At 48.3% G+C, this 9,093-nt stretch overlaps 1 long non-coding RNA gene across 1 annotated transcript; it reads left to right on the forward strand.

Moving 5' to 3' along the window:
* The first annotated feature begins 289 nt into the window (after window positions 1-289).
* LOC130360528 (uncharacterized) lies at window positions 290-1,461 on the forward strand. Its single transcript, XR_008890693.1, has 2 exons — window positions 290-1,059; window positions 1,159-1,461. It is a non-coding gene; the product is annotated as an uncharacterized LOC130360528 (long non-coding RNA).
* Window positions 1,462-9,093: the final 7,632 nt, after the last annotated feature.

Genomic DNA, 9,093 nt, shown 5'->3' on the forward strand with positions numbered 1-9,093 from the left:
CTCTTCACAGGTTTTGATAAATCTCCCCCAGTGTTTTTGGCAAAGATGGCATCATAGGAGAAAATAAATGAGGGAGCAGTTTTGTGTGGTGCTTTTTAATTTTTGGCCAAATAAACCTCAAACAATAATTGCGTCTGTTCCTAGTCTTGGGCTGGGATTAAACACAATTTATTTGTGGCATTTTTCAAAATCCGCATTGTTTTCATCTTTGGCGTTTTTTCCTCCTTCTGACAGACGTCCGTCCAGATGTTTCAAAACTACAACTCCCAGCATCCAATGAAAGCCGAAGGGTGTTAGGGCATGCTGGGAGTTGTAGTTTTGAAACAGCTGGACAGCCACAGGGGATCACTGATGTTGTATGTCAATCTCGGCCCATGTTGCCGGATCTTGAACCGGCAGCAGGAGCCACAACCACTTTACACAATGAGCAGCGCTGACTGCCGGGACGTCTGCTGAGTGACGTCCTTCCACTCCACACCGCAACGTCAGGGGCGTCACTAGTCAGACATCCCAGCAGCCAGCGATGCTCATTGAGCCTGCTGGGAAGAAACCTATGGGCCAGGATGTTGGGGCCACCAAATGATATTACAAATACTGAGTGTCTGGTTAGGAGAAACAAATATAAAGCACCCACGTGGAGTAGCGCCATTTTATTAAAAATTACCAAAAATCCCTTAGATAACAGTCATGCAGAATATGTTAAAAAGCTTTTTTTTTTTCAGCCAATCAGAGAGCAGCACTACTGAAATAGAACTCCCAGGAGGAGCAGCGTGTCACACATGTGATGTCATAACCATTGTCCACCAGAGAGCAGCACTGAGCAGAAATAACACTGCTCCTGCTCATTCTTCATCAGTGAGGGGCTGATGTTGGACACTGTAGGGACCCTGGAATATAGGTGTATACACATGACTGGTAAGTACACTTTCTATATACATTTCTATAATAAACACATACTAAATAATCTTTCTTTTCCTTTCTTTTCTTTTCTTTGTCTATTTTAGATGCAGTATTTCCAGGATGTGGAGTCGCATTTCCGGACTTACAGTAAGATGACTGGTAAGTACATACACATGACTGATAAGTGCATTTTCCATGTACATTTCTATAATAAACATAATAAATAATCTTTCTTTTCTTTTCCTATTTTCGATGCAGTATTTCCAGGATGTGGAGTCGCATTTCCGGACTTACAGCAAGACGTTGGATGAAGGCCCAGCCCCAGGAATCACGCACATACACAGACACTTTGCCCAAATTCTAGAGGTAACCTCCTTTAGTATGCCCAGAGGAAGGGCAATACAGTAGCCATGGATTCCCTACAGGTTTCCTCCCCTCTGGAGGTTTTTCCTGTCCTGAGTTAGTTACTGTACGCTCTTTGTGAGTGATGGGAGGTTACAAAAAAATCCCTACACAAACATTTTAATAAATAATAAATAAAGTTCCCCTTTTTTTAAAAAACGCTCTTTGACTTGTTTGAGTTATTTTATTTCTTTGTGTGAAAAATAGTGATAGCAAAATATGAATTAAATAAGCTTTTTTTTAAGTGTCCAAAGCTGCTCTCCTGTGTGAGCTGCACAATGCGGTGCTAGAGAGTCAGCTGATGCTGGGTGGTAAAGTTGCCGAGGCAACCGTAGGTCACTCAGCAAGTTCTGTGCACGAGCCTTTTTCTGATGAATGGGACTCATGCAGGGAACTTGCTAGGGGTCATACGGTTGCAAAGGATCAACTTTTGGGTACATGCACTGGCTCTTAAAGGGGTACTCTGCCCCTAGACATCTTATCACCTATCTAAAGGATATTGGATAAGATGTCTGGGGCAAAGTACCCCTTTAAGGAATTAGGAAGGGAGTGTGCCTTACAGGCAGGTAGAAAAAGAGCAGCTGGGAGAAATGGCAGGATGCTGAGGAAGGTTTGGCAAGGATAGGGGATTAGTAGCGGATCGCGATGAGTCCGACCGCTGGGGCCCCACTGCGATCTCTACTATAAGACCCAGCGCTCAGTGAGAAGGAGAAGTGCGCGCTGCAGACAGCACTCGCTCCATTATTTTCTATGGCCTCGCCAAAAAGACCCGAGTACAGCACTTGGGCATCATCGGCGCTCCCATAGAAATGAATGGAGCGTGTGCCGTCTACCTGGTAGATACGGCAAACCATCTTGTGACTATGATAAAGCTGAGATATTATGCTTCCTAACTGGATAGATTGTTATCCATGAAGTTTATTTGAATTTGTGTAAAGGTCTCCAAAGTGCTGCTCTTGCCTAAGTGTATATTCAATTCAATGAGCGGTATTTATCTAAGCCTCCTGCGCTGTGTGAGGGAAAGGAGAGAGCTAACCCCGCCCCCTCCCTCTGTCAGATGAGCTCTGATTGGTGGAGACTTCTCCCTTACACACACAGGCCTGTCATCTGCCTGCACAGAACTCAGCACAGAGGGAGGAGATTAACCCCTTCCTATCTGCCCTGATCCTACATTAAGTGACTGCAGACCCTGTAAGTGCTCACAATGTGACTGATAAGGAGGGGGAGGAGATGGCAGAGCAGCAGACTGATGAGAACATTAAGAATGAGGTGTTTTTTGTTTGTTCAGGATTTTCCACAACTTCAGGACTACAACTTATGCACTTATGAGGGGAGTACAATACGCTCCACTACACTCAAAGTGTGGCCTTTCACAGTAAGTAAGCCCTTAACCTGTTGGGGACGGAGGTCATATGGATACGCCCTCGCGTCCCGGTACTTAAGGACGAAGCGCATACCGATACGCCCTTCGCATTTCCGATCACTGCCGCTCACCGGGCTGTGATCGGACCAGGATGAATGCTAATATCATTCTGCAGGCATCCTGTGCCAATGTCCAGAGGGGTCCTGAGAGCCCCCCATGTCGGTGATCGCCGTCAATCGCCGGTGAATTCACACCGGCGATTTGCGGCTATTCCGGATCACACGGGTCTACGGTGACCCGGAAAATAAGGGGGATCGGGGTTGTCCAAGACACTCACGATCCCCCTGAAGGGATAGGAGTGAGGTGGCAGTGGTGCCACCCCTCCTATCCCTGCTATTGGTCGTCTAGAAGCGACAACCAATAGCAGATCGGTGATGGGGGGGGGTTATCTTTCGACATCCCCATTCTGCCCACCCACAATAGGCGGACAGAACGGGTAAACCGAAGGGGACTGGTGCCGAAGATCCACTTACCCATCGACGGCGGCAGAGGCGACAATTTTTGGCTGGGATTGTTCACAGAAGAGGACGGCGATGCGGCTCCCTGGATCCTACTGAAGCCAGTGAGTTGCCTAGCAACATCTGGAGGGCTACAGTTTGAGACCACTATATAGTGGTCTCTAAACTGTAGCCCTCCAGATGTTGCAAAACTACAACTCCCAGCATACCCAGACAGCTGTTTGCTGTGTGGGCATGCTGGGATTTGTAGTTTTGCAACAGCTGGAGGGCTACAGTTTGGAGATCACTGTGCAGTGGTCTCTAAACTGTTGCCCTCTAGATCTTGCAAAACTACAACTCCCAGCATGCCCCCACAGCAGTTTTCTGCCTGGGCATGCTGGGATTTGTAGTTTTGAAACATCTGGAGGGCCAAAGTTTGGAGATCACTGTGCATGCTGTCGGCATGCTGGGAGTTGTAGTTATGTACCTTCAGCTGTTGCATAACTACATCTCCCAGCATGCCCTTCGGCGATCAGTACATGCTGGGAGTTGTAGTTTTGCAACAGCTGGAGGCACACCGGTTGGAAAATACTGAGTAAGGTAACAGAACCTAACTGAAGGTTTTTCAACCAGTGTGCCTCCAGCTGTTGCAAAAGTACAACTCCCAGCATGCACGATCTGTCAGTGCATGCTGGGATTTGTAGTTTTGCAACAGCTGGAGGGCCACAGTTTAGAGATCACTGTGCAGTGGTTTCTAAACCGTGGCCCTTCAGATCTTGCAAACCTACAACTCCCGGCATGCCCAAACAGCTGTCTCAGCATGTTGAAAGTTGTAGTTGGGTACCTCCAGCTGTTGCAAAAGTACAACTCCCAGCATGCACGGTCTGTCAGTACATGCTGGGAGTTGTAGTTTTGAAACAGCTGGAGGTTCCCCCCCCCTCATGTGAATGTACAGGGTGCTTCAAGTTTGAGCTGCGGCAAATTTTCCACCGCAGCACAAGCTCCTAGCGGGGAACTCACTGTAAACCTGCCCGTGTGAATGTACCCTAAAAACACTACACTACACTACAATAACACATAATAAAGGGTAAAACACTACATTTACACCCCCTTACACTGTCCCCCCCAATAAAAATCAAAACGTCTGGTACGGCAGTCTTTCCAAAATGGAGCCTCCAGCTGTTGCAAAACAACAACTTCCAGCATTTCTGGACAGCCACTGACTTCCCAGGCATGCTGGGAGTTTAGCAACAGCTGGAGGCACCCTGTTTGGAAATCACTGGCATAGAATACCCCTATGTCCACCCCTATGCAATCCTTAATTTAGTCCTCAAATGCGCATGGTGCTCTCTCACTTCGGAGCCCTGTCGTATTTCAAGGTTTAGTGCCACATATGGGGTATTTCCGTACTCGAGAGAAATTGCACTACAAATTTTGGGGGGCTTTTTCTCCTTTTACCCCTTACGAAAAAGAAAAGTTGGGGTCTACACCAGCCTGTTAGTGTAAAAAAAATAATAATAATTACATTAACATGCTGGCGTTGCCCCATGCTTTTTATTTTCACAATAAAAGGAAAAAGGTAAAAGGAGAAAAAGACCCCCAAAATTTGTAATACAATTTCTCCTGAGTACGGAAATACCCCATATGTGGGAGTAAAATGCTCTGCGGGCGCACAACAAGGCTCAGGAGTGAGAGCGCACTATGTACAGTTGAGGCCTAAATTGGTGATTTGCACAGGGGTGGCTGATTTTACAGCGGTTCTGACATAAACACAAAAAAATAAATACCCATATGTGACCCGATTTTGGAAACTACACCCCTCATGGAATGTAATAATGGGTATAGTGAGCCTTAACACCCCACAGGTGTTTGACGAATTTTCATTACAGTTGGATGGGAAAATAAAGAGAACTTTTTTTTTTAAATAAAATGCTGGTGTTACCCTAAATTTTTTATTTTCACAAGGTAAAATAGGAAAAAAGCCCCCCAAAATTTGTGTATGTAAAGTGCTCTGTGGCAAACTACAATGCTCAGAAGAGAAGGAGCACCATTGGGATTTTGGAGAGAAAATTTGTCCGGAATTGAAGGCCACGTGTGTTTACAAAGCCCCCATTGTGCTAGAACAATGGACCCCCCCACATGTGACCCCATTTTGGAAACTACACCCCTCACGAAATGTCATAAGGGGTGCAGTGAGCATTTACGCCCACAGGTGTCTGACAGATTTTTGGAACAGTGGTCCGTGAAAATAAAAAACATACATTTTTCATTTGCACAGCCCACTGCTCCAAAGATCTGTCAAACACCAGTGGGGTGTAAATGCTCACTGCACCCCTTATTAAATTCTGTGAGGTGTATGGTTTCCAAAATGGGGTCACATGTGGAGGGGGGGTCCACTGTTCTGGCCCCATGGGGGCTTTGTAAACACACATGGACCCTGACTTCCATTCCAAACAAATTCTGTCTCCAAAAGCCCAATGGTACTCCTCCTCTTCTGAGCATTGTAGTGCGCCAGCAGAGCACTTGACATCCACACATGGGGCATTTGGGGGGGGCATTTTCTCCTATTACCCCTTGTAAAAATGTAACATTTGGTGAAAAGCCAGCATTTTAGTGAAAAATATTCATTTGCACATCCAACTTTAACAAAAAGTCATCAAACACCTGTGGGGTGTTAAGGCTCACTGTACCCCTTGTTACGTTCCTTGAGGGGTGTAGTTTCCAAAATAGTAGGCCATGTGGGTTTTCTTTGCTGTTCTGTCACCATAGGGGCTTCCTAAATGCAACATGCCCCCTAAAAACCATTTCAGCAAAATTTGCTTTCCAAAAGCCAAATGTGACTTTTTTCTTCTGAGCATTGTAGTGGGCCTACAGAGCATTTTACGTCCTTATATGGGGTATTTCCATACTCAGAAGAAATGGGGTTACAACTTTTGGGGGGTATTTTCTCCTATTACCCCTTGTAAAAATGTAAAATTTGGGGAAGGGGGGGCGTGGCTTGGCGCCGACAAGGATGGCTGCTTGCTGAGATGGCTCCCGCTCCAGTGGCCCTACACTAGCACCTAATTACAGGTGACCCAGCTCTGATTCATGGGGAGGACCTCCCAAAAAGCCCGGACATCCTCAGCTGCCGCCAGGTTACCTGTTACTTTGCCTGGTGGTCTCCTCCGCTACTTTCAGGCACCTCCGACCTCAGCTCCTTCATGGCTGCCCGCCATTACGGGACCAGCCCAGGGCCTACACTCCCGCACTGCCTGGATTCTGCCTGTTCAGCGCGGGCTCTGTAGTCCTCCTTGGGCTCGGCTGGGCAGCGCTGCAGTGTCGCCGTCGGAACCCTCTCTCTCTCCTGCTCCCCTGCACAGTCTGCTGCTCTCCTGAAGTGTCCGGACCCCGGAGTGAGGGAGGCCTGTCCTCAACCTGCCGGGAACTGTGACCCCAGTACCCCTCATCTGCTCCCCCTGCCTGTGGGTTTAGAGCCGGGTCCTCCCTGCCTGCATCTTGGCCTGCACTCCTGGGCGACTGTAGCGAGGGGTGTGAAGTCCCCCCTCCTGTCCTCGGCCTCCTGCAGCTCCTGTAGCCCATCCTGCCCTCCCTCACCCCGCTGCTCTGCTGGGGGTCTTGGGGTACCTTCTCCTCTGCTGAATACTCCAGAGGGCTCGGGACCTGTGCCTTCTGCTCCTCCGCTTGCTGCTCCTCTGGCCCCCTCTGCTGCCGGACATTTTCCTCAGGCCTCTCCTCAACCACAGAGGACCCCTAGGTCAAGCAAAATGGCCTCCAGTGCCCCACGCCTGTCACCCCAGGGGTCGCCACCTCACTCTTCCGGGCTCTGGATGCCTTCCGTGCCTGGACAGGCTTGGGATGCTTGGGATCTTGGGATGCTCTGGCGGACTCTGATCTGACTCGCTCTGGTTCACCCGCTCTTCTTCCACTCTACTAGACCTCAGCTTGCTACTTTCCCAAATTCCAACAAAGGAGGACTTTCGTTCCCTTATTGCTGAGGTGAAGGATGCGTGCAGAGCAGAAATTGCGTCCATCCGCCAGGATCTACAGCATGTGTCTGGCCAAGTGGAGGACCTAGAGGATTCCAATGATACTACCAGGGAGTACATCGCCCAGCTCCAATCCACCATTGCATCCCAAACTGACTTTCTCTGCGACCTCCATGCACATGTTGAGTACTTGAATAATAGGGGTCGACGCAGCAACATCTGGGTTCATGGGCTACCGGAGGAGATTTGTGAGGAGGACCTGTTTGCTACTTTGGAAGCCATTTTCAACACCATTCTGGGTGAGCCACCTTCTCAAACGATCATCAGGCCCTCCACCCTAAGTCTACCACGGGTGCTCCTAGGGATGTTATTTGCTGCGTACACAATTTTCAAGTGAAGGAGGCCATCATGGCTAAAGCTCACTCCTTGAGAAATTTCGACTTTGATGGAGCTTCTCTCCAGCTGCACCAAGACCTGTCCTGGCTGACACTACGGAAGCGTTGGATGCTCCATCCCCTCCTCACTGTCCTTCGCTCCCACCAGATACCCTATCGATGGAACTTTCCATTTGCTCTACAAGCTCGCAAGGATGGACGTTCTGCTGTTTTGCGTTCCTTCACTGACCTCACTGCCTTCTGTTCTTCCTTGGACGTGGCAATGCCCCAGATTATGGACTGGGACCTCATGTCCTCCCTCCTCCCCTCTTTCCTGTGTGGCAGCCCGTCCGACCCCGCCAGTCTGGAACTCAGAAAAGATCTCCTTCTCATGGCCCCGGGGACCCCCTGCGGGTTCCCCCCTGAACACCGGTGGTTAGTCCTCTGCCCTCTCCCTGTTACCCCTGGCTAGGGGTTTCTTTTGCACTTGGGTCCTGCCCTGGCTGCTACTGCACTTTTTTGTGCCTGATGAACTCAATTGTTATTGCATTGTTTATCCTGATGTCTTAGGCGAAGTTTCCACTTGTTTTTTTTTCTAGCAGTTTTTGGATATCTGCCACTGCAGTTTTTGAGCCAAAGCCAGAAGTGTATTCAAAAGGAATAGGACATATAAAGGAAGAACTTACACTTCTCCTTCCTTATGGATCCACTTCTAATTTTGGTTCAAAAACTGCAGTGGCGGTATTCCAAAAACTGCCAGAAAAAAAACCAAGTGGAAACTAAGCCTTACTATTGCGTTTTTGGTCACCTGTAGTTTGTTTTATTTTTTTTTGTTTTTTTTTCCCTTTGCTGTGGATTCGGAGTGGGGTGTTTGCCTCATTGGTGGTAGTCCCTTGGTGGTGTTCTTCCATTTCCCCTCTTGGGGCTGTAGTAATGGACCGCCCATGCCTTGGTTACAGGTCCACCATGGTGGTCTTGGCCTCTGCATTGGCTTTCTGGTCAATGGTTTGTTTATTTGATCTGTATTCTTTGTGGTTTGTCCCGTGCGGTCTTGTTTGTCCCCCATTTGTTTGTCTGTCTTGTTGTTGTCTCCTGTTTCCTCCTTCCCTCCGCTCTTCTCTTTTTCAGGTACCTTTTTCTTCTTTTTCGGGCCTGTGATCGGGGTTCTCCTGATGTCTGATTGGGGTCCCGCTCCTGCTCTGTAATATTTATGCCCCTAACACCTCGTAAATCCCATTTTTACGTAGGATCATCTCTAAGCTCCATAAATACCCTTCTTCTGCTTGGTTGCTAGGGGGGGGGACTTTAATCTTATTTTCTCTCCTTCTATGGACAGTCACTCCCTATCCATTACTCCTCCCTCTCCTGCCCAATTGCGCCTGGCTACCTTTTTTCGACGGACTATCCGTGCCTACTTGCTGTAGGACCTTTGGCGGTTAAACCATCCGACGGATCACTCTTTTAGCTTTTTCTCGCATTTTTTGGCAACCTCCCCATGGTGCGCATGTTCTCTAAAGCTACCCTTGAACCTATTTCTTGGTCTGACCACTCTCCAGTCCTTCTTTCCT

Source organism: Hyla sarda, chromosome 3, assembly GCF_029499605.1.
Source record: "Hyla sarda isolate aHylSar1 chromosome 3, aHylSar1.hap1, whole genome shotgun sequence".
Lineage (NCBI taxonomy): Eukaryota > Metazoa > Chordata > Amphibia > Anura > Hylidae > Hyla > Hyla sarda.